The 21,773-nt window shown below is 37.7% G+C and overlaps 1 protein-coding gene across 1 annotated transcript in view; it reads left to right on the top strand.

The window, feature by feature from the left end:
* The first annotated feature begins 2,642 nt into the window (after nucleotides 1-2,642).
* mid2 (midline 2) overlaps nucleotides 2,643-21,773 on the top strand; it is a 97,701-nt gene continuing 78,570 nt past the window's right edge. The window contains exon 1 of the mRNA XM_077533055.1: nucleotides 2,643-2,899. The gene's annotated coding sequence lies outside the window, so the exon portion shown is untranslated. The remainder of the gene's footprint in view (nucleotides 2,900-21,773) is intronic.

Raw genomic sequence — 21,773 nt, 5'->3', positions numbered from 1 at the left:
TTCAACTAGTTTTAGGCTATATGATGTCTGGACTATATGATGTCAAGGATCTTTTATGCTATATGATGTTAGTTGAAGTCAGGAACTATCTGTAATTACGGAGTCAACAGCCAATCAGAGAATTCCATGTCAGTACTAGTACTCACATGTCTAGCCACAATCAATGAGATTGGTTGACTGTCTATTTAAGGGTCTGAAAATTGTGTGTGTTTTGCCGGATTATTGCTCAACTGTTCCTGTGTACCGCTCTCTTAAGTTTTTGCCTCTCAATGTGAACAAATAAAGACTTATTTGTGTCTGCGTTTGGGATCCTACCTCGCAGCACGCAACAAAAATTCTAGTTAAAGGTTTCGAACTGCTCCAAAAACTATATGAGATTTTGTTTTTATGTCTCTTTTAATGCATCCATTCATATGTTTGAGTCAAATATTGTCCTATTTGTAAATTGTAACATTACTTTCCTCCCAGTTCAACTCATCCAACCAAAAACTATTTAGGAGTAAAAACTTAATTATTATTCACATCACAAACTCACCTCTTGGTACTAAAGTAACTAATATCCCATTTTTAGTCACTGATCAAAGTTTGGTTGAACACCTTGAGCTCTCCTTTCCTATTTCATTTAAAGGTTGACCTGTCTTGTGGTTGCCTGGTAACTGCTCTCCAACTCTATTTCTAAAATAGGGGGAAAGGGTGAGAAAATGTGTTGGCATGCAGTACATATTACATGGGGTCCAATAAAGGAAAGAGGTATTACATAGGTAACAATGCACAATTTTGTTGAAAACTCAAGCGGTATTAATTTAATATGTGTATAACAGTTGCAGTGTTGCTTATTTAGTACAATCGTCTGAATGTTACATTTTAATGTCTTGGCTGTATAATACGTTTCTTTTTCAACATTTTACTCTCTAACAGAGTGAGAAACTCCATTATTATTTTTTTAATGATACTCAATTGTGGATTTTTGAAGTACTGGGATGCCAAGGTCACATACATCTGTCAGGATTCCATTTATGAAATTATTTTGTTTACCGCTATTTAGTCCTAGTTTTGTGGGGACTCCACTCTGTCATCTGCAGTCAACATTAGTTTGATGCAAAGGACAACTGGCATGTTGTAGACACCGGAAACACACATTGCTCCCGAGATATCAAAACTCTGCATCGCCTCCGGTGTTTCCACGAGTGTCGCACATCAATTGCCTGAATAAGAAATGCTTACATAGTGAGAGGAAGAGGCGCAACTGTGAATGTATCTTAATCCCAGTCAGCTGCTGCCAGTTTACATTTACGCTGTGATGGATGATGATGAGGAGAAACAGTGCAACTAAAGTGTCCAGCAGAGTTTATTCCTTTGCATATGCATGTTTACTGAGCTACCCAGAAATTTAGGACAACTTTAAGTGGACCTAATTTTGAACTCAACTCGATTTTGTTTTAATGTGAAAGCAATCTGCCTTTCCTCAGCTTTTGCTGGAAAATGAACAAAACATTCTAAACATAAAAAAAAATTGCTGCCTACTGAGCACGTCTTTGGGAGGCAGTTGGGATTTAATCAATCATACCAGCACATCTCCACCATGTGAAGGTTGGCAATTTGTTCGAAAAAGCACACCGCTATTTCCCGGTGTACTGTCCATATGACTATTAAAATCATTAACAAAGGACAGTTTCACCCCATGTTGTGTTTCTCACCATTGTCTAACAGTGATCTGTACAGTAAACCTTCTTCCTGTTTACATTCTTTGTACCAGCCCTTGGCTAATAGAAGAAGGGAACGATGCCACATGGTTTGCTTGGATACATTTTGGTTCACATGGATTTTTTTTTCTGTTTGAAAAGGAACCATACATGGTGGATAATTACAATTTTTAACCACGGTAGAGCACATGAGAAAACAGTGGAATTGCTTGAATGATCATTCTTCTCTAACTCCATAATTGCACTGCGAAATCAGTCGAAAGGAAGATGTTACTTGACGTAAAGAACATGACACTTGAGGCACTGGCTTATCAAATGACTTTTCTGTTGCTCGGATTAATGGCGCTGACATGCTCTTTTGACGGTGAAATGGATATCTTGCTAACGGGACAAATGAAGCTTCATGAAGCTTCATTTGTCCCGTTTGATATTTTTTCGACTCCTCTAGATGGCAATCTTGGTTTAGACATTCAGTGAACATTTTTATCACTAGCCCTTTCTAACCCTCTCGAGTTAAAAAAAAACAAAACCAAAAATTTCATGAAGCTTCATTTTCCCATCACGAAAAACATATTACCCATTAAGCTTTGTTTAGTTACTCAAGACTCAACATTTTATGCATACCAATGATGGAAGTGAAGGAATGAATTAAACTCGTATCTCAAGGCACCACTATATCATTCTTCATGTCTCGTTGGAGCATCACCTGTACTTTGGCATCCACTCAACAACGTGCACATGTATTTATTATTATTATTATTATTTATTTTTTGGGGAGCTTAAAAGAAGTACCGCTATTGTGAAGACGTTTATCAGGAATAGTCTATAATTAATGTGTGGGAAACACGAGTCACACATTTGCCAAAGACACTGAGAGAGACCAAGCGAAAGTGACGCCGACGCGAGGCATTGAGAGGCTCCCAGTGGGCTGGTCACGTGTCCGCACCAGGGGAGCGTCAGTTCTGGTTCGTGGTCCACGTCTGTTTTTGGATGAGAATCGAACACGCGCCATAGATCCAGTCCCACGATCTGGTGTTTTTTGGGGAGGGGGCGACGTGACATCCGGCCGTCCACTTGATCCGCGGACTCGTCCAAACTTCTGCCTGAGGAAACGACATTGATCCTGTCAAGTGTGACGGTACAACGAGTGGAAGCTGTCACGTCGAAGCTTCGCCGCGCTTTTTGGGAAGAACACAGTGAGTGACACGCAGCATATAGTGCTGTTGTTTGTGTGCACTTGACTCTCTGTTGATTTGATGACGTTTAAAAACAAAAACAAAGCAACGTGGTCGGAGTGGCGTTAATACAAATCGTAAAGCCACATGTGCTTTATGCAATGTTGTTCAATGGTTCTTTTGTATAGCACTGAATAATGATGACGTTTGCGAGTTCACATTCTTTGCAAAAATCCTTTCGTAAATTTTACAATAAAGAAGAAAAAAAAAATGCTCTGAGATGTACTCCCACTCCTGATACCTCTCATGAGGGATTACTTGTACTAATGTAAACACTTATATTGTGAATCATTGCACAACTGAACACTGAATAATTCATGTCCCAACATGATCACAAGATGTAAGATTAAGCTGTACCTTTTGAAGTCATAACTGCAATGACGTCACTGTAACCCAAATAGTAAAATGATGAGCGCATACAGCAACAGTAATATTGTTAAATTGGCATTTGGTTTAAAGACAGTATTGGATGTAGTTTGTCTGGATGTAATGAAGTTGTGAGTCTTATACATAATGTGTCAAATTCAAGATTCAGGGCCAGATCCGCGTTACCACATATGTGTCTACTTAATGTTTATTGGTAAATTCATTTGTATTTTATTTTAATTTTTAACAGAAAATCTGTGCAATTTTCCTCTTTTTTAATTAATTTATTAATTTATTTACAAACTTTACACTTTGTTCTTCAAAAATAACTTCATAACAGGAATAAACAATAGTTTTCACATTTGATTTTATTTGGAATAGGAACTTCTTCTTTTTTTTTTAACTGAAGACGTGAGTTTCAGATCAAAAGATGAATATGAGACAAAAGTTTGGAATTTCTGTTTTATTTGATGGGAGGCCCATTTCCACGTAGATGTGTTTAAAAAAAAAAAAAAAAAAAAAAAAGAAATCAGGAGAGAGAGCCTTTTGTAGGAAACCACCACCTTTTCCAGTTAGCAAAAGTATTGGAACAGACATTATTAAATTAAAGTGGAAAAACATTTAATATTTGGTGGAATATCCCTTTTTTGCAATTATTACATCAAGCCTACAAACCAAATGACTTCACCAGACTGTTGCATTCTTCATTTGAAATTCTTTTCCAGGCCTTTACTGCAGCCTCTTTCAGTTCTTGTTTGTTTCTTGGAGTTTCTCCCTTCAATCTCCTAAATTGCATCCTCTGTTGGGTTAAGGTCTGGTGATTGACTTGGCAATTTTTGCTGAAATCTTTTGTGGCGTTGGCAATGTGTTTTGGGGCCGTTTTGTCACCTTTCCAAGAAGCAGTACTTTTTTTTTTTTTCCATCCACTGACCCTTTATTTCTTTCTGAGTCACCTTCTGTCCAAACATTTTGACCCTCCTGATTCCTTACGCCAAATCGACCGATTTATTCTTTGTTTTCTGTTCAGTTATATTTTCAACACATATCTGGTTCACTGAGTTGTTTTAACTGTCTGGTTGGAGCCAATTTATTCGCTGCCCTCTCTTAGTGCATGAGCCCTCTTAACGGGATGCTGCCGATAGAAACATGATCCTCCAAGAGACAATTGTTCCAGCTGGATGCATATAACTGACACCTAGTATTTATCATGCATCTGCTCACACTCTTCACTGCCTAATTGCACCTTTAGTTGACAGGGTTTTGAACACAAGAGGAAGGGGGGGAAATAGCATCATCTCCACCGCATGCAGGGAGGAGAACGAGTCAGTATGTTGTTGATGCTGTAGGTGTATTGACAGCCGTATGCCTGGTTGAGCCCTGTGGCCTACATTACAGAGCAAACGTAAGCGTGACGGACGGTTTTATGTGCTCCTTGCAGAGCTGCACTTTAAAAATCCGTTTGTGCATACTGCACAACAAGGCATGGAGAGGAGCTGGTTTCAAGTTCCTAGTTCTGGACCTTACACAAATGGGTCCTTTTTTAGCCATTTGAATTTTGATAAACATTTTGGGGGGAAAAGAGCAAAACATTTAACCTGTTTATGTGCAATGGGCTGTGAAGAACTTCAAAATAAAAGCCTGACAAATAATACATGAACCTCAATGCATAGTTAGGATTTTATTTTGAAGTTGGTCCTTGCGGAGTGTGGCTGTGTGCTACTGTAATGCATGTAAAAAAAAATCATCGTGGTGTCTGAGTTGACTAGTCGTCCCTGGGCTAATTAAAGACACACACACACAAAAAAATGTAGTTAATAATTACACTGGAATTTTATAATATGGAACCGATCACTGGCATTAGCAGTTAGCAGCAAGCAGCAAGTGTTCAGTACAGGCTCGCAATAGTCGTCAGATACTGTTCAAAGGCGATTTAATGGGTGAATATGAATTTGCAGACTTACTTGCGATGCTAACAGCCCAACAAAGGTGCATTTACTACCGATCAAGAAAACCAGAAACCGAGAAAAAAACAGAAACGAGGGTTACTCGAATGCACCCTTTTAGCAAGAAAAAGCTCTCCTGCGGCTCTGATGTCACTTCACACCATAGACCAAAATTTCACCTACTGTTTCTACACAAGAAAATACAGTTTGCTGCTATGAGAAAAAAAACTGTTATCTGTTATTTAAAAAATGAAAACCAATTGATTATTGATTATTATGTGACTACAGTCTTCCCTCACCTATAACGCGGTTCACTTTTCGCGGTCTCGCTGTATCGCGGATTTTTTTTTAAGTGCAATTTTGCATATTTTTTTACAGTAATATACCCATTTTATAAAATTTATGCAGGTTTGAACATTGTCAATGTTTGAACAAGAGAGAAATGTGAGAACATGTAAATGCCTCAATGAGAAAAGTGTATAAATTGTGCGGTCGGGGATTTTAGAGTCTTAAAACATTTATAAGAGTTGTAAAACATAAAGCTAACTACTTCGCGGATTTCATTTATTGCGGGTATTTTTTGGAACCTAACCCCAGCGGAAAACGAGGGAACACTGTACTCGACTATTTTATAGCATGTAATACTCAAATACTAAAATACCTCCTAGAATGAATTGTGTTCAGATTTACAGGTTTCACCGTGTAATGTAGTTGTGTTCATTTCTCCTCCCATTACCCTGACAACTTACCTCATAACATAACATCATACATGTCCTTTTAAAAAAAAAATATTCAAGATTTACTCTTTGTATATTAAAATGTTGTGCTACAGCCACTTCGAAAACATTCCCTCACAAATGAAACAGGAAATAGCTTAATCCCAGTTTAATGAAAGAAGGAAAATCAAGTGTATATTTTGGAGTGAGGGCAGTCATCATAGCTGAATATAGTTTGTGTGTGAATGGGCTTTTCCTCCTAAGCGTCAGCTCCTCCGAGGGACTATCACACAGAAACACGTAGCAGGGGGTCCTGGGAAGAATCGAAGTCCAGCTTCCTGTGGAGAGAAAGGCATTTGATGACACTTATCATCTGGAGGATTAGATTACGTAATGTTTTTGCACTGCACTGGGTTATAATTAGAGCATAGCTAATGTTTTAGTGTGCAATTCTGAGAAATCCGTAAAGAACTGTGACAGAACATTTTAGAACTGGTGCTTTAGCTGAAGGGCCCAACTGATGTTATTTTAGCAACACTGTTTCCTACCACAACTAGCAAAGGCAGTTCACTTACAATGCTATACTTTTCATGCTGCATTCTTCTTAACTCATTGACTGCCATTGACGGCTATAGACGTCAAACTATTCATTTGAACATGGCTGGCATTGAATGAGTTAACTGCTTTTGTCATGATTTCTTTCCGACTTATTCCGATTCGGATGAGCACAGCAGGTCAGATGACTTGGAGACGCACATAACCTTTATCTTTTTTACAGTTGATTGTCAGGCACTTGCTTTCGCCTGAAGCTTTCGCAGTTACCAAGATACGTTCGGCACCTTTCTGTGACGTGGTCATCTGCATATCGAATCTTGTTTATTAGCATTCGGTTGACGGCAATGTCTTCAGCGATGTCAGAGAAGTCTGGAGACATTCCACATCCTTGGCTGACTTCTCGTATAAATTCTGACCCCTTTGGTTAACGTTTTGTCGGGAAGGTGAATTGCTGCGCTCTGGTTTAGGTGATGATTTCCGATGATTCTTAAGTCTTTATCTTTTAGCATCTTGAATAGCTCTTACCTTATCTAAAGCTTTTTTTTTGTAATCAATAAAGGTTATCGTTAGGTCTTGCTGGACTTGTAGGGCTCTTTTGAAAAGCATTCTGTGGACAATTCAGAATTCTGAACTGAACTGAAATTTCTGATTTCTTGATGAACCAAATATTGCATCTTAGTTTTCTATCCCCACCTCAACTGAATGAATGAGAAAATGCAGAAGATGTTTGGTGGGATAAATTGTGGTCATCTAAACCAATTCTATGAGTAGAGCAATTCTGCTTGCTTCATTGCACCACTGTTTTTGTGCAGCATTGCTCAGTATCAGTAAGACAGACGTGAAAAAAACAACCTCAGGGGAAGGCACAATGTGACGCTACCATACACAACTCTGCTGGCAGGAGTCGTCTGCACACTCATCAGCTGTTTATTATTCAATTATGAGGGTCCTCAAGTTCAAGCTGGGCTCAATGGAGTGGAAAACAGACCAACTGATTGATAAGTGGCCGTCTTTGCTTGCAGTTTGCTTTTGAAGGAAGACAGATTTTCTTTGAAATTGCTCTCATCATAGTTCACGCTTGAATAGAAATGCATGAACTGTACGTCAAAGAGAACCAGACATCAGTGTTAAAGGTTAAAAGGTGTTTTCCAAAGGCCTGCAGGAACTGTCAAACTGTCACATCCCACCCAGCTTGCAGACCTTTATCACGGTGTTGTGTTGACAAAGAGTCAGCAGCCAGAGAACGAGGCAAAGTGAGAGACAGGTGGTTCAGCATTCGCCTTGGTGACGACATACACCTCCCCTTCCCGTCATCTCACAGCGGATAATTCTTCAGCTGTCAGGTGGTTTTCAATCTTTACTGGTGGTCTTTTACTTGGCTGAACGAAGGACCAAGCTGTTGGTCAGATTAAAGCTCGAGCCAATGGTAGGGTGGCAGTTGTATCCACTGGGGAACCGCCGCCAGAAAGAGCTACAAATCCCCAGATACTGAGCCTGCACTCAAATGAAGACATGCGAAAGTCCCACCGAAGACTGAAAAATCAAATTGGGACACTGTAAGGTTGGCTCTGCTAAAACCTTCATTCGAGAAACTGTGTTTTTTTTCTCTGTATCCTTCAGGCACATGGTTGATTAGCATGTCAACAAAGAAACATCATTCTATATGACAAATGAGTATGTCATAAATGATACTAATTCTAATGGTATAACTCGTCATATTAAATCTGTAAGAACAACATGATTCCTAGCTGCCATTTACATTCCGATTTATCTCTGTCATGTGTTTTGCTGACTTGGTTGGAATGTTAATTATGATGCTATTGAAAGACTTAACAATCTCTCTCTCTCTCTCTCTCTCTCTCACTCGTGATTTTTGTATTATAATACTAAGACTCTCCTTATTAGCATGATACCACAATCAACTGAAATCTTAAAGATGTGTTAGTTGATTGACTGATTTTTAGGCCCATCACTGATAGTTGCTGATACCTTGATATTATAAATGCATGTAATAACCATGAATGAACACAAGTGAAAGTCCTTTCAAAATTAAAGACACAGCAGGAAATTAAATAGACCCTTCTTTGAACTAGATAATAATAATAATAATGATAATAATAATAATAATAATAATAATAATAATAATAATAATAATAATAATAATAATAATAATAATAATAATAATAATCAACATTTTTGACAGCCCATGGTCATCCAAAATGACAATAAAGTAAAAACTAAATACAGCACAATTTATCTATTCTTTGTATTACCTTACACTGTAGTGTGACTGTGGCAAATACATTTTTGAACAGTGGAACTCATCGTCCTCCACCACGAGGCTTTTCACACTCAAAACAAAAGCCTGCACTGTCACCATGTTCCTCTCTCTCTCCTCTCCCAGTTAAATTTTGCTCTCAGAAAACCCCAATAAAAGCTTCCTCTCATGCTGCAGCATTACTGTCCTGGGGAAATGAGTTGGAAAAAACAATTCCCACCGCCCCCTTCGTTCTGCAGCCGTGTTAAGGAGATGAAGTAAAGAAAAAAAAAAAATGCTTTCTTAATGCTAACGTATTTTTGCTTATCAGGGAGATGCAATCCAATGTGTTCAATAGTGCCCCATTTTTTTTTGTCTTTGTCAGCAACTTAAAGTGCATCTGGAAAGCATTCACAGCTTTTAACTCGGCACATTTTGTTATATTACAGCCTACACATCTCAGAGCCATTGTGCAGTTTGCGTGATTTGCTCCTGCTTGCTTCTTGAGATTCAATATTTTCTTCTTAAAATTGCACAAGTAGGGCAAGACATTGCGTGACTTTGTGGAAGGAGCTCACAATCCCTTTGGGTGGTCAGGCAGTCAATGAAGGATTCATTTAAATGCAGACCTACTTTTCCAACATTGAAACGTGTTTATTATTATTATTATTATTATTATTATTATTATTAATTTATTTAATAAATACTAAAGTGATGTACATAGCCATTGGAAACAACACCTTGTTTTTCCCTGTCTTTCGTGACCATGTGATGTCATCTTCTCTGGGTACATTAGTCTGACCTTGAAGTGCAGTCACTAACACCCACCCCCAAGCAGGCAGGGAGAAGTGGCCTTTTAGGGAGACAACTGCCACAGTCTGTGTAAGGCATAAGGCAGTGAGCCACTGTACACAAACAGTTTGCAATCTGTTTCACATTTGAACAGCATTAAAATAAAAATATTAAGGCTTAATGTGCCGTTCATATAACATTCTTCCATGCTCAAGGTGTGAATCCTAAAAAAAAAAAAAAAAAAAAAAAAAAAAAAAAACAATCGATTCTGCCGATTATTGAATCGATTCGAGAATCGCGCGATGTAGTATCGCGATATATCGCCGAATCGATTTTTTTTTAACACCCCTAGTCGGCACCGTATATCACAAAGTTTTACAACAATACTATTTCACTCCATGTAATGTCAAACTATGGCTAACATAAGTTCCCATTTTAACATTTGTGTCTTTCATAGAAAATTATTTCTCAAGTCACACATTCGACATTTATATTCGAATCTCCCTACATCAACATTTTTAGATCAGTTTTATGTCGTTGTTAAAGCTTGAAGATTTGGCCAGAATGTTTGCATATACATTTTTAATGGATTTTTAATTTATATATTTATTTTACATGACTTTTCAATCAATAGTGGCAAGCGAGACGTGAGCTCATCCTCCATTGTCCATGGACATGTGGACAAGGCAGTTGCTCATAATTGATGAGTCATTTAAAAAAACAAAAAAACAAAAAAACATTGGGAAATCACACAAGGGAAAAGGCAAAATATAAAACTGAGCTTGTTAAGCACTGAATTGGAATATCTTGTTTTGTTTTTCAGAAAACTAAAGGTTACTTCTAAAAATGTACTTAAATACAATTGGCCTGCGCAAGATCTTTTCAGACAGGTTTAGGCTCTATAGTAGTAAAATGCCTTTGGCCACAAATTGATGACACATGACACTTTTGGGGGGAAAAAAGCTAGAAGTTCGACAATAATACTGAAAAAAATACTGTTTTCTTTTTGACCTCCCAATGTCAACCTTCAGAGTTCACATGACCTAAAATCATACTTCATAAATACTGGTGCATTTGTAATAATAATAAAAAAAAGCAATATACAGTATGTCTCTTTTGTGAAATGGCTGAAAATCCGTAGTATTATCTTACTCCACTCACTGGACATTTTCCAAAGTGGTGTAATACAAGATTCGCTTCAAAGTTGTTGTCTTTTTGTTTTTGTTTTTACAAAAACACTAATGAGAATATTTTTATTTTCACTGCAATAATTTAACAAGATGATTATTATTTTTGTTATATTTTGCGTAACTGCACTGCAAGATACTATGAGATGTTTTTAACACTGTCTGACAGAAATGCTTAAGTAGGAATAAATTCCAAGAGAAGGGAAGTGCGGAGTATAGCACCCTGCGGGTTCGGTTCCATGCAGGGGCAAGAGTGCAAGCTCCTCAAGCAAACGCCTTGCCCCTTCAAATCAAATCCACACAAGCTTCTTCTGTCTGGTTATCTCTCCTTTGCTCCGTGCTGTGTGCCGGACTTCGGCTGTTTGAGGTCCACTGTCTGCAGTGAGTCCTTCTCGCCCTGTTAACATCACCGTAATCACCGTTTTGTATGCAAATCAACCTACAAGTATAGCCAGGTTTCTCTGAGGTTTAGCTGGAGCAGTAAAACATCGAGAAAGCACTGGAAACCCCATTAAATACGTAGCGATTTATATTTGCATTAAATAATGGCCGTCCAATGAGATAATTGTTATGTTGTCGGCTGTTAAAAGTTAGATAATATTTTTGTAGTGATGTTCCTTACCACTTTTTTTTTCTGACGAAACATTTGAGTTGTCACACATACCGATACCAAGTACAGATACCACTAGTACTTTTGATACATAAAATTTCCCCCCAAAAAACAGTGATAGAGCATTTTAAAGAGAAATAGCAACATTGCATTTTTTTCTGAAAATAGCTTGAAATTTCTGGAAAATTTCTGTTCGTCTCATTTTTAATTTCTAGTTCCAGATCATAAAGCTGCAACAATTGTGAGTACCAATACCTTAAAATAAGCACAGGTATTGGCCCGATACCGATACCTGATATTGATATTTGCCCATACCTATATTTTTGTATTATAATGTATTAATATTATTAATATTTTCTGTTTGAAAATATAAGATGCATCACAAGTTCAGATTCACATTTTTTAACAGCACATTTTTGCTGATCTAATATGAAGTAAAAAAAAAACAACCAAAAAAAACACTATACATATTTTTTTTTTTTTAGCCTATCCTCCATTATTCACTGAAAAACTCACCTCTTAATGTTTTATTTCTGTTCCTTTTCTAGAATTCCCTAAGATGTTAGACGGTGTTTCTCAAGCTTTTTACGCCGAATAGCACCTAAAAATATATATCGCTGGTGTCGGGCAGAAAGCTTGTAGTCACTTCTCAGGAGACCCCAAAAACGTCATGTTTGTTCAACCATTAACATTAGCAAAGAGAGCAAGCCCATTTCAGTACTACAGACTGGGAAATAATTCGGAAAAATAACACCCACTCAAGAGGAATGACTAATAGTATAACATTTTGGGAAAAAATAAAATAAAACAAAGCATGAATTGCATCAAATTGTGACATTAGATTTGGGCCCAATGGCAGCGATAAGCTAATTTAATATTATACACAGTTTGAACAATAACACTTTGCTTAAATATATGTAAACAAAAGTATGAAAATAACTAAGTGTCCTTAATGATTCAATTAAAATGTATTGTGCAACAAAGATAAAAAAAAAAAAAAAAAAGGTGTGAAAATAGAGTTCTTAAAGATTAAATGCAAACGTATTAAAAAGTTCAATACAACTCAGTTGTTCTTCGGCAGTGTTTGCATAGCATACCACCAGAGGGAGCCATAGTACACTTTGAGACTCACTGTCGATGAGGTTCCAAAAGATGACACCAAAACCCTGTCTAAATAGGAATTGTCAAGGAAGCATGTTTGTGAGGGTTTCCGTGGTAACAAACCTGTCAGTGACCCTTAGCACTATATTAGCAGGAGCCTTGTCTTAAGGTGGGAAATCCAAGCTGGACAGGTTTTATGATAGAGACCTGACAAATTGCAATACATTTCTTGGACGTTGGACACTACTAATAACCCAATTCCACAAAGAAATCACTTATTAACAAAAACAGATACGGATATGTATCCCTATGTATGCCTGCCTAGAACCGGCAGCCACCAGTAGCAATTACTTGTGAACGCGCTCACACGAGCATTCAAGTTGTGGCCTTTGTGCCCGCAAGTCGGGCTCTGTTTCATTATGCATTTCACAGCATATGGCTCCCACCAGTTGGTTTGTATTGAATTTCAGCAGCAACAAAAGCTCACGTGACTCCGCTATTCAATACTTCAGCAGACTAGCCGCAGACAGTTAGATGTCTGTGACCTTTTCTTTGTATAGGCCCTTTCTTTTTTTCTTTTTTTTCCCTTGATGCACAATAAGTATTGGGACACATGGCCCTTACATGAACTGCAAAGTGAAGAATACAATTTGTATTTCCTGTTCGTCTGTGACTACTTTTTGTCTGTCGGAATTTCCGCCCAACATTTATGTGGTTGGAGGTCACGGATGTTTGACCTGAGAGAGTGTCGAGCTCACAATGCCACTTTTATACTTTCTTACGTATTCTATAGCACTTGTACTTATCCTATCCATAATTTACTGTAAAGATGTCAGTAATCTAATGGGCATGTTTTGAGAGTGCGGGAGGAACCTGGCGAAAACCCACACAAGTTGATGGAGTACTCGTTTTGAAATCAGAAGTCAAGGAAAATATTTTGTTCAAGTAACAAAAAATAAAAAAATAAATACTAATGCAAACGCTCAGTATTGTTTGTACATATGACAATTTGAAATTTGGACCCAGATCTTAGCAAGGATCATGGAAGTTGACATTAGATTTACTTTTGCGGGCCACATAAAATGATGTGGAGGGCAGGATCTGGCCCCTGGACCTTGAGTTTGACACCTGTGCTGTATATATAGCCTTATTGGGTCACAATCATGATACATGTGAGAACATAAGTTTGCAGTTCGAAGTAGAGAATTGTCCCAAATTATCCATCCATCTGTCCAGTATCTTGACCGCTTATTCCCAACAAGGATCGCGGGGTGTGCTGGAGCCTATCTCTGCTGGCTCTGGGCAGTAGTAGTAGTAGTAATTTAATTTAATTTAATTTAATTTAATTTAATTTAATTTAATTTAATTTAATTTAATTTAATTTAATTTGTTTACAATGAAGAGATCTAAAAGTGAATGGACAACAAATTACTGGCGCTGACCTTAAAGGCGTCAAAATGAGAATCAGAGAGACGTCTGCTCCAATTGTTCAGCTGACATTTCATGTGCATTTATGTGTGTTTCTCTGAGAGACACTAGATGGCACTCTAGATATGTTATTGCGTCGAAATGTGATTTCCTCTCCTCCCAATTCAAGTTGGATTGGGAGTAAGGATGATTTGTTTGTTTCATGGTACATGGGAATCGGAATTTATGTGTTTTTACTTACTTTTACTGCATGTGTCAGAATGTCGCATAATGTATCTCATTCTGAAGAATAATCTTAACAGGTAATTGACTGGTGTGGGAGAGAGCGAAAGAGCTTTTTAAAGAGGATTTCCAAGCTAAGATCTGCCTTAAAAATACAGAATTGACATCCGTGGGTGGTATTCGCTTCATTTTCTTGCATTTCTTTCCCTTCCTGCTCATTTCCCTCCCACCTTTCCTCTGCTTGCCTTCCCTTTCCATTCCTCCATTTTTATTTTCCTTTATGGTTGGTTTTCCACCCATTTCATTTCCATTCCAGGAGTTTGTTCCCGTGCTTCATTATGTAACAGGCAGTATATTAACTCATTAGCTACCAAAAACGTATAAATACGTCATATTTTAAATGTTTTAAGTGTCCCAAAGACGGATTTATACGGTTTTTTTTATGTTGTTGTTTTTTTTTAATGCCAGAGCATAGAGAAGGCTTTCATGCAGTCTCTCTACTGCAGAAAATGGTTGAGTGGCAGCAGAGTATAAGAGATCAACCAGGCCATGTTAAAACCAGCTGATTTCCCCACAGTTTGAAGCAGAATTGTGAATAATGATGAAACTTAGCTATGTTCTATTGCAAATTGCTGCACAGCAGAAACAGATAGGAATATACTTTTTTTCCTGATAAAAGAAGAGACTCTAATCTCTCTTTTGGTAGATTCCATATTTTTATAGCAATAGAACATAATATTTCGCGGGCCGTGCAAAATCAGTCAAAATCCAGGAAAACACTTCAGTGAAAATGGTTGGGAGTGAATGAGTTAATGAATGACTTGTTTCTGTGTATCTCATTAGACTGGCCCTCCACATCCACTTGTCAAAGGGCTGCTGTGTGTCTCCATCCCATGTGGCCTTTTTCTTCAACAGAATCAACAAATCAATCACAGAGAATGCTCTCTTTGCTTTAAACAAGTGCTCTCCAATATTTATCCACACTAATTAGAGCACTCCATAGTCAAGAGAGCTGTCTGGTAAGTTTTGTGTGTGTGTTTGTGAAAGAGAGAGACTCAACCAGGCCACAACAAGCCCATTAAAAGTGATGTGACAACAGAAGGAAAGCAGTTTCGCTTGGCATTCAATAAAGAAATGTTACTAATTGATATTGCTCACAAAAGCTTAGCAGGATTAGCAACTGAGAGGTTTGTTGGTTACATGATTTATAGAATTTTATATAGTGTAATTTACGAGCTTATCATAAGTGGACTTGAGGCATGTGCACACTTCAATATCCACTTCAAGGGGATATTTGCGAGTGCAGCACTATTTCATCCTCTAAAGGCTGCAAAAGAAAACTATGACATGGCACTTTCTCTTCTTCTTGTAAGGGATTAAAACTTAATTGACGCTGATTACTAATGCAAATTTTTATGCCAGTACAGTATACCCACTTGTGATGGAAACACTTTTGCATTCTCTTAGGGATAAACAGCGAGCTGTGAAGTACCTCAACTCTCAAATCAAATGTACCGCAAGCTTAATAGGTAGCATCACATTAAGCTTTCTTAATTCAATAGTCTTGTAATTGTATTGCTGTGACTATGACCTGACCGAAATGGATTTTTTTTTTTTTTTTTTTTTAATTGCCGATTCCGATACTTAATCAGAATGAAATGCCGATAGCCGAGTAATCAAAAACATATACAGTAATGAATACAATAAGTTTTTTGGCGGGCCCTTAAGGCTTACAATAATAAAGCTATGATCTACAGGCAGAATATTGGACTGTTTTACAATATCTTGTACTTTAGTATTACTTTAATTCTGCAACAGAGAGAAAGATCTAAAAAAGAATAATCAGAATCAGGGGAATATTTGCGTGTCATTATCTTTGTCGCATGTTGTGATGTGTTGTGTGTAAAAAAAAAAAAAAAAAAAGGGGGTGTCAGGCAATTAAAATCTTTTATCGTAATTAATCGCATGAGTTTGCTTGTTAGCTCACAATTAATCACAAATTTATATCTGTTCTAAATGTACAATGAAATGTACAATAAAATAAGTTTTCATACTGTTGTTATCATAAAAGTGGAAAAAAAGTTAAATTCATAGAAATATGGCTGCATCTTTAAGTCACTGGTACAGTAATTTCATAATAATTCATAAAATTGAATTAAAATTAAAAAGATGTGCTGTACTGTAAAAAACGACTGTGATATTGATTTGTTTTGAGGTCATTTTTCTGCCACTAGATGGCATAATTGCATTTGTAAGACGGTGGTGACAACTCGGTGCATTTTTCTTTTCATATTAAGCACAATCTAATCTTTACATGAAGTATGAAAACAACAGACGACTGAGGAATAAAAATTGATGATAACCTCAAAATATTGCTTTGTTGCACAAACTGTTTTGAGTCAGTTAGACTTCTGCACCTATTGACAGGCATTTTGGCACTATTAAGGCAAGGGCGTTTTATTTAAAGCGCACATTTTATACACAAGGCAACTCAAGATGCTTCTCACATTTAAAAACATTTCATACATTTAAAAGAAGGAAATAAAAGTAGGTTTCTAAAAATACCAAAACTGTGAAATTGTAGTAAATATTATTTAAGAAAAAAAAAATACAAGGTGTTAAAGGAGAATAATGGCATCATTATTTTCAAGATGGTAGTCAGCAACGCGTCATGTTGAGTTTAAAAGCCCACTTTGAGTCACTGCTTTATCTACAGATCTAGGGCTTTGAATTAAATACATATATCATGAAAGTCCCGCTTTTTGTCGAAAATTCCCCTCATTAAGAGTCCCTTTCATAACAATGCTTCTTGGGGGTGTTGAAATGCTCGCCTCATGCTGCTGCGACGGGCATTTGCAAAACTCAGCAGCCCAAAAGAACTCGAACAAAGGGTGTCTTCTGTCATGAGAAGTTAAAGTGTGTTCTGTGTTCTTTTAACTTGACAGTGCCGAAAGTGTCTGCATTAATGCATCTGCTTGTTGGTGTGTCTTTTTGTGCGTGTTTGCACACATGTGTGTCTGACACGAGCAATTTGGGAATACCCATGAGGTATTGTGCCACCGCTCTCTGTAAGACTTTACCACAAAGGCTCCGTTTGATGCTCAAACTCTTTAGAAGCCTGTAGATCAAGTATGCCCCTGGGTGGGTAATGGGCTTTATTGTCAGTGATTTGCTTGAGGTTTGTATCCTCGGTTTGACTCATGGGAATGAGGTAGTGTTTGGCCTTGTGAGGTTCATGTTTCAGCTTTCAGTCGTTTGGTTGTATAAAGTCCCACATTATGAACTGACAGGTTATGAGTGAAGTCATTGAAAGCGACGCAGCGACCGTACGGGAGAGTTCACGCTCTTATGTTCTGTCAATTCACGTGAAACTGAAGTGCACCATATCGGACATATTTATTGCTATCAGAAAAACACAGCAATAGAGTACTGTGAGTACTGTGTCTGCTCGAGACCTGTTAGTGCTGTGTTTTGGGTTGGGTTATTGCGGGGGGATCGTTATGTTGTTAAGATGTTGATGCCAGTTGCTAACTTGCTATGCAGTTGCTATGTCATTTGTGGTGATGCAATTGTCAGTTGCTACGCAGTTTATATCCCATGTGATGTTGATGTTGTCAGTTGCTATGCAGTTGTTCTGTCCCTTGTGACAATATTTGTAGTTTCTATGTCCTTGTGATCATATTTTTAGTTACAATGTCCCTTGTGATCATGTTTATAGTTGCTACAACCTATGTGACTTGTGATATTTGTTGTTGCTATGCAGTTGCTATGTCCTTTGTGATGATGAAGTTGTCAGTTGCTATGCAGTTGCTATGTCCCTTGTGATGTTGATGCTCTCAGTTGCTATGCGGTTGCTATATCCCCTGTGATGGGAATTGTAGTTGCTATATTCCTTGTGATATGTGTAGTAGCTATGCAGTTTCTATGTCCCTTGTGAAAAGTATGTTGCCCAAATTCAGAAATGATCAAGAAATAATGTCAAATATTAAAAAAACAAAACAAAACCCTACTCTTACCATTACAAACATTTTTCTTTCTGCCGTCCTGCCTTTCGCTTAACGCATCTACAAACACCACTTTGCTCTGAAATAAAATCACAAAATTATTCCCTCTGTCCCCACTGAAAAAAAATAAAAAAAATAAAATAAAATAAAAAAAAAATCTGTAATTTGTTACTTGGCATTGTCGGGCACAATACTGGCCTGTAATTTTCTTTTCTTTTTTAGTACCTTGTTTTTTTTGTTTTGTTTTGTTTTTTTCTTTTTTGCAGCACACAGAGACAACTCAAATAGGAGCTACTTGTGAGTCACTTTCTCCCACATCATTTGACGTTTGTTTGCCATCGAAGTCATTTGAAGACAAGCCGCCAGTCCCTCTACACTGAACGACTGCAAGTCTGAGGAAGTTTCAAGGACATGCCGAACTGCATTCATATTCATGCGTGGTTTTCAAATGTAAACCATTACCCCGAGGATTACGGCAGCAACGCTTCCTCTCGCTCCCAGATTTTTAGGCCGACATTTTTAGATACATGTTTTTTTTTTTTTTTTTTTTTTTTTTTCTGGTAGTAAGCACAACAGTTTGAGTATCAAAGGACAAACATTTTCATGAAAACTTTCCCATTATAAGAAATTACATTTAAGCCAAGCTGCTGATTACAGTAAATTGAATGTAGAATTTGTTTTATTTTTTTTAATAACTGATGTCAAAATAATTAATCATTCCCTGACTATCAAATTGTTAAAACATCCAATTAATTTCAAATAGAGGGAGAGCCACCATCTGACTAATGCCGATTATTGTATTATAAAAACTGGCAGTGGCCTTTTAACAAACCAGGCTGATTGTTCATTATTTACTGACGTGTCGGTTGGGCTGTTGAAGCCTGTCTTCTTCATCGCTTTCTTCCCCCTGTCAATGGCTGACTTTGCACCAGCAACACATTCTTGACAGCCAATGTGATCAAAGAGTGGGAAGAATCCCTAAAACAACATCAGGCACCGTATGAAATATTTAGATGGTGCAGAGGAAGACGGTACAATGAGAACAGAGCAAAGCTTGAGGAAATGCTGCAGGAAGACTGAGGACTTGGAGCACTCCCACTCATTAACCAACCACTTTCTCAATGTCAATTTGATGTGGTCTACTTTTTCGCCTAGCTGTTCTCAAACATGGAGCTAAATGGCAAAATTCACAACAGGTGTCTGACCAGTACATTTCCTGCTTCAATTAATATTGTTGTTTTTTTGTTTTTTTTTTATAAAGAGCCAATTTTCATCTTACGATTTACATTTTGGAATCATGAGGCCAAGATGATAAACATTGTTCAACAATACGTCAACAAAACTTTAAGCAGGATGCTCTCAGAAGGAAGTGACCATAACACACCTGAAGTTGTATGTTAAGTAGGGATACAACGATAACGGCAATATTGCGATATTAAAATTGCCACAATATTTTTGTTGTCATGTCACAATATTTAAAGCAGTACAAAAAAGGCAAGACTGTATTCCATTTGTGCAGTGCTAGCGTCCTCTGGTGGTTCGTTTATTAGTGCAGTTTAATTTTAATGATGAACATTTTGGCCATTGTAGCGGTTATCACTCCTATAAATCAGTCATACCAGCAAATTGTCTTGACTACGGTCATGCAAGGGTTATGTTTACTGTCGGGACTTGGGTCATCCAAGGGTTATGCTTACTGTCATGACTAGGGTCATTTAAGGGTTATGTTATACTTACTGTCGTGACTAGGGTCATGCAAGGGTTATGTTTACTGTCGTGACTAGGGTCATGCAAGGAATATTTACTGTCATGACTAGGGTCATGTAAGGGTTATGTTTAAACCTAGGGGTCTGCCAGGAGGCGTTCTTTGAGGGGGAGGTACTGTCATGACTAGGGTAATGCAAGGGTTATGTTTACTGTCATGACTAGGGTCATGCAAGGGTTATGTTTGGGTTATGACCGTGAGGTCAAGTGTTTGTTTTGAACTGATGTAACCAGCATCTAGTTTCAACTGGTAACACGCTATGTGATGTCAGAAGCTATGTGATGTCAAGAATCTTTCATCTCTTTATCTGGTCAACAGTCAATCAGATAATACCATGTCAGTCCTCTTACCCACATGTCGAGCCACAACCAATCAGATCGATTCTCTGTCTATATAAGCCTGTCTGAGAAGGGTGTGTTTTTGTCGGATTATTAACTCTGTTCCATCTGGCCATCTGCTCCTCTGTTCCTCGATGCGAAAAAAAAACAGTACAAGGGCTTTGGCATGGGATCTAAAGTTGAGTTTGTTTGCTCCTTTAAACGCTCCCAACCGAACTCAAGCGCGCTTCACTTCTTTTGCCTCAAGCATGTTTGGAAGAGATGGTCGTGGGCTTGAGATGATTGCACATTTCACTTGTTCGTACACAAGCGCGCAACAAACCCACCATCTGTCTGCATCATAGAAATGCAGTAAATACAAGGACTAAAAAACAATTCACATCATTGAATCGTGCTTGTATGGTAGACTTGGCCTAGCGTCATAGTGCGCTCTATCCTCATTTAAAGAAAACAAAAATATGTTTATAGAAAAACATAAAGTATATGTAAATGTAATGGGATGAATCGCTCTCATTAGAGGAAAGGTCATTTGCATTTTGCATCATGGGAAAGCCTTGAGTGGCTGATGTGTGTCTCACCAGAACAGGAAGCACATGCAGAAGTGACGTGTGATAGCCTTTCTGGTGATACAAAGTAGGGATGTCACGATAAGGGCAATATCGTCATATCGTGATTTTAAAACTGCCACAATATCGTCGTCGTCGTCGTGTTCACAATATTTAAAAGGACCACATCTGTCAAAAAAGTCAGGTTGATTTCCATTTGTGCAGTTCTAGCACCCTCTAGTGGCTAGTTTATTAGTGCAATTTGATTTTCATTAGGGATGTTTTGGCCTTCTATTTTTAAAATCTATGCTAAATGTCAGATGAAGGGGAACCTAATTTGCTTGTGAAGCGATCAATGTGTGCTTGCATTAGCAAGTAAGTGCCTCAATATGGTTATTAGAGATTGTAGGTGGTTTATATGTATTGCTGTTATGTACAAAAGCAAAATATTGTGGGGTTTTTTTTTTTAGTATGAGCTCTTTTTTTTTTTTACAATATTGTGATCTTTTTTAAACATCGCCAACGCCCCCACAATATCGTGATAATTATCGTATTGTGACCTTCACATCGTGATAATGTCGTATCGTGATGTTTGGATATCGTTACATCCCTAATACAAAGTCATACCTTTGTGTTGCGGTGTTGTTGATAATGAGAACATGAAACAAAATGAAAACAAAATCATTACTGTACATATGAATAAAGAATGCCAACGGAAGGAATTTGTTATGTATAAACAAGCTCTCAAAAATAAAGATATATCTTGAGAAATATTGCCACTGTTTTGCTTTGACAGTTCATTTCCAAGGTACTTCAGCTCGGACCGACCCCAGCATTACCTCGGTTCAAGGAAGATAATTGAATACGTTAAAGCCGTCTTCCCTCCTGTCCTCTGTGCTCCAAACTCATTAGCTTGTGTACCGCGCACTGCAAACATCGTCTCATTTTGTCATGTTCATAGTTCAGTTTAGATAGCCAATAAGTGATTTTCCAATTTGGCCAAGGT

The sequence above is a fragment of the Festucalex cinctus genome, chromosome 9 (genome assembly GCF_051991245.1).
Source record: "Festucalex cinctus isolate MCC-2025b chromosome 9, RoL_Fcin_1.0, whole genome shotgun sequence".
In the NCBI taxonomy this organism is placed as follows: Eukaryota; Metazoa; Chordata; class Actinopteri; order Syngnathiformes; family Syngnathidae; genus Festucalex; species Festucalex cinctus.
The sequence above is the reverse complement of the archived record's forward strand: the minus strand, read 5'-3'. Positions and strand labels throughout refer to the sequence as shown.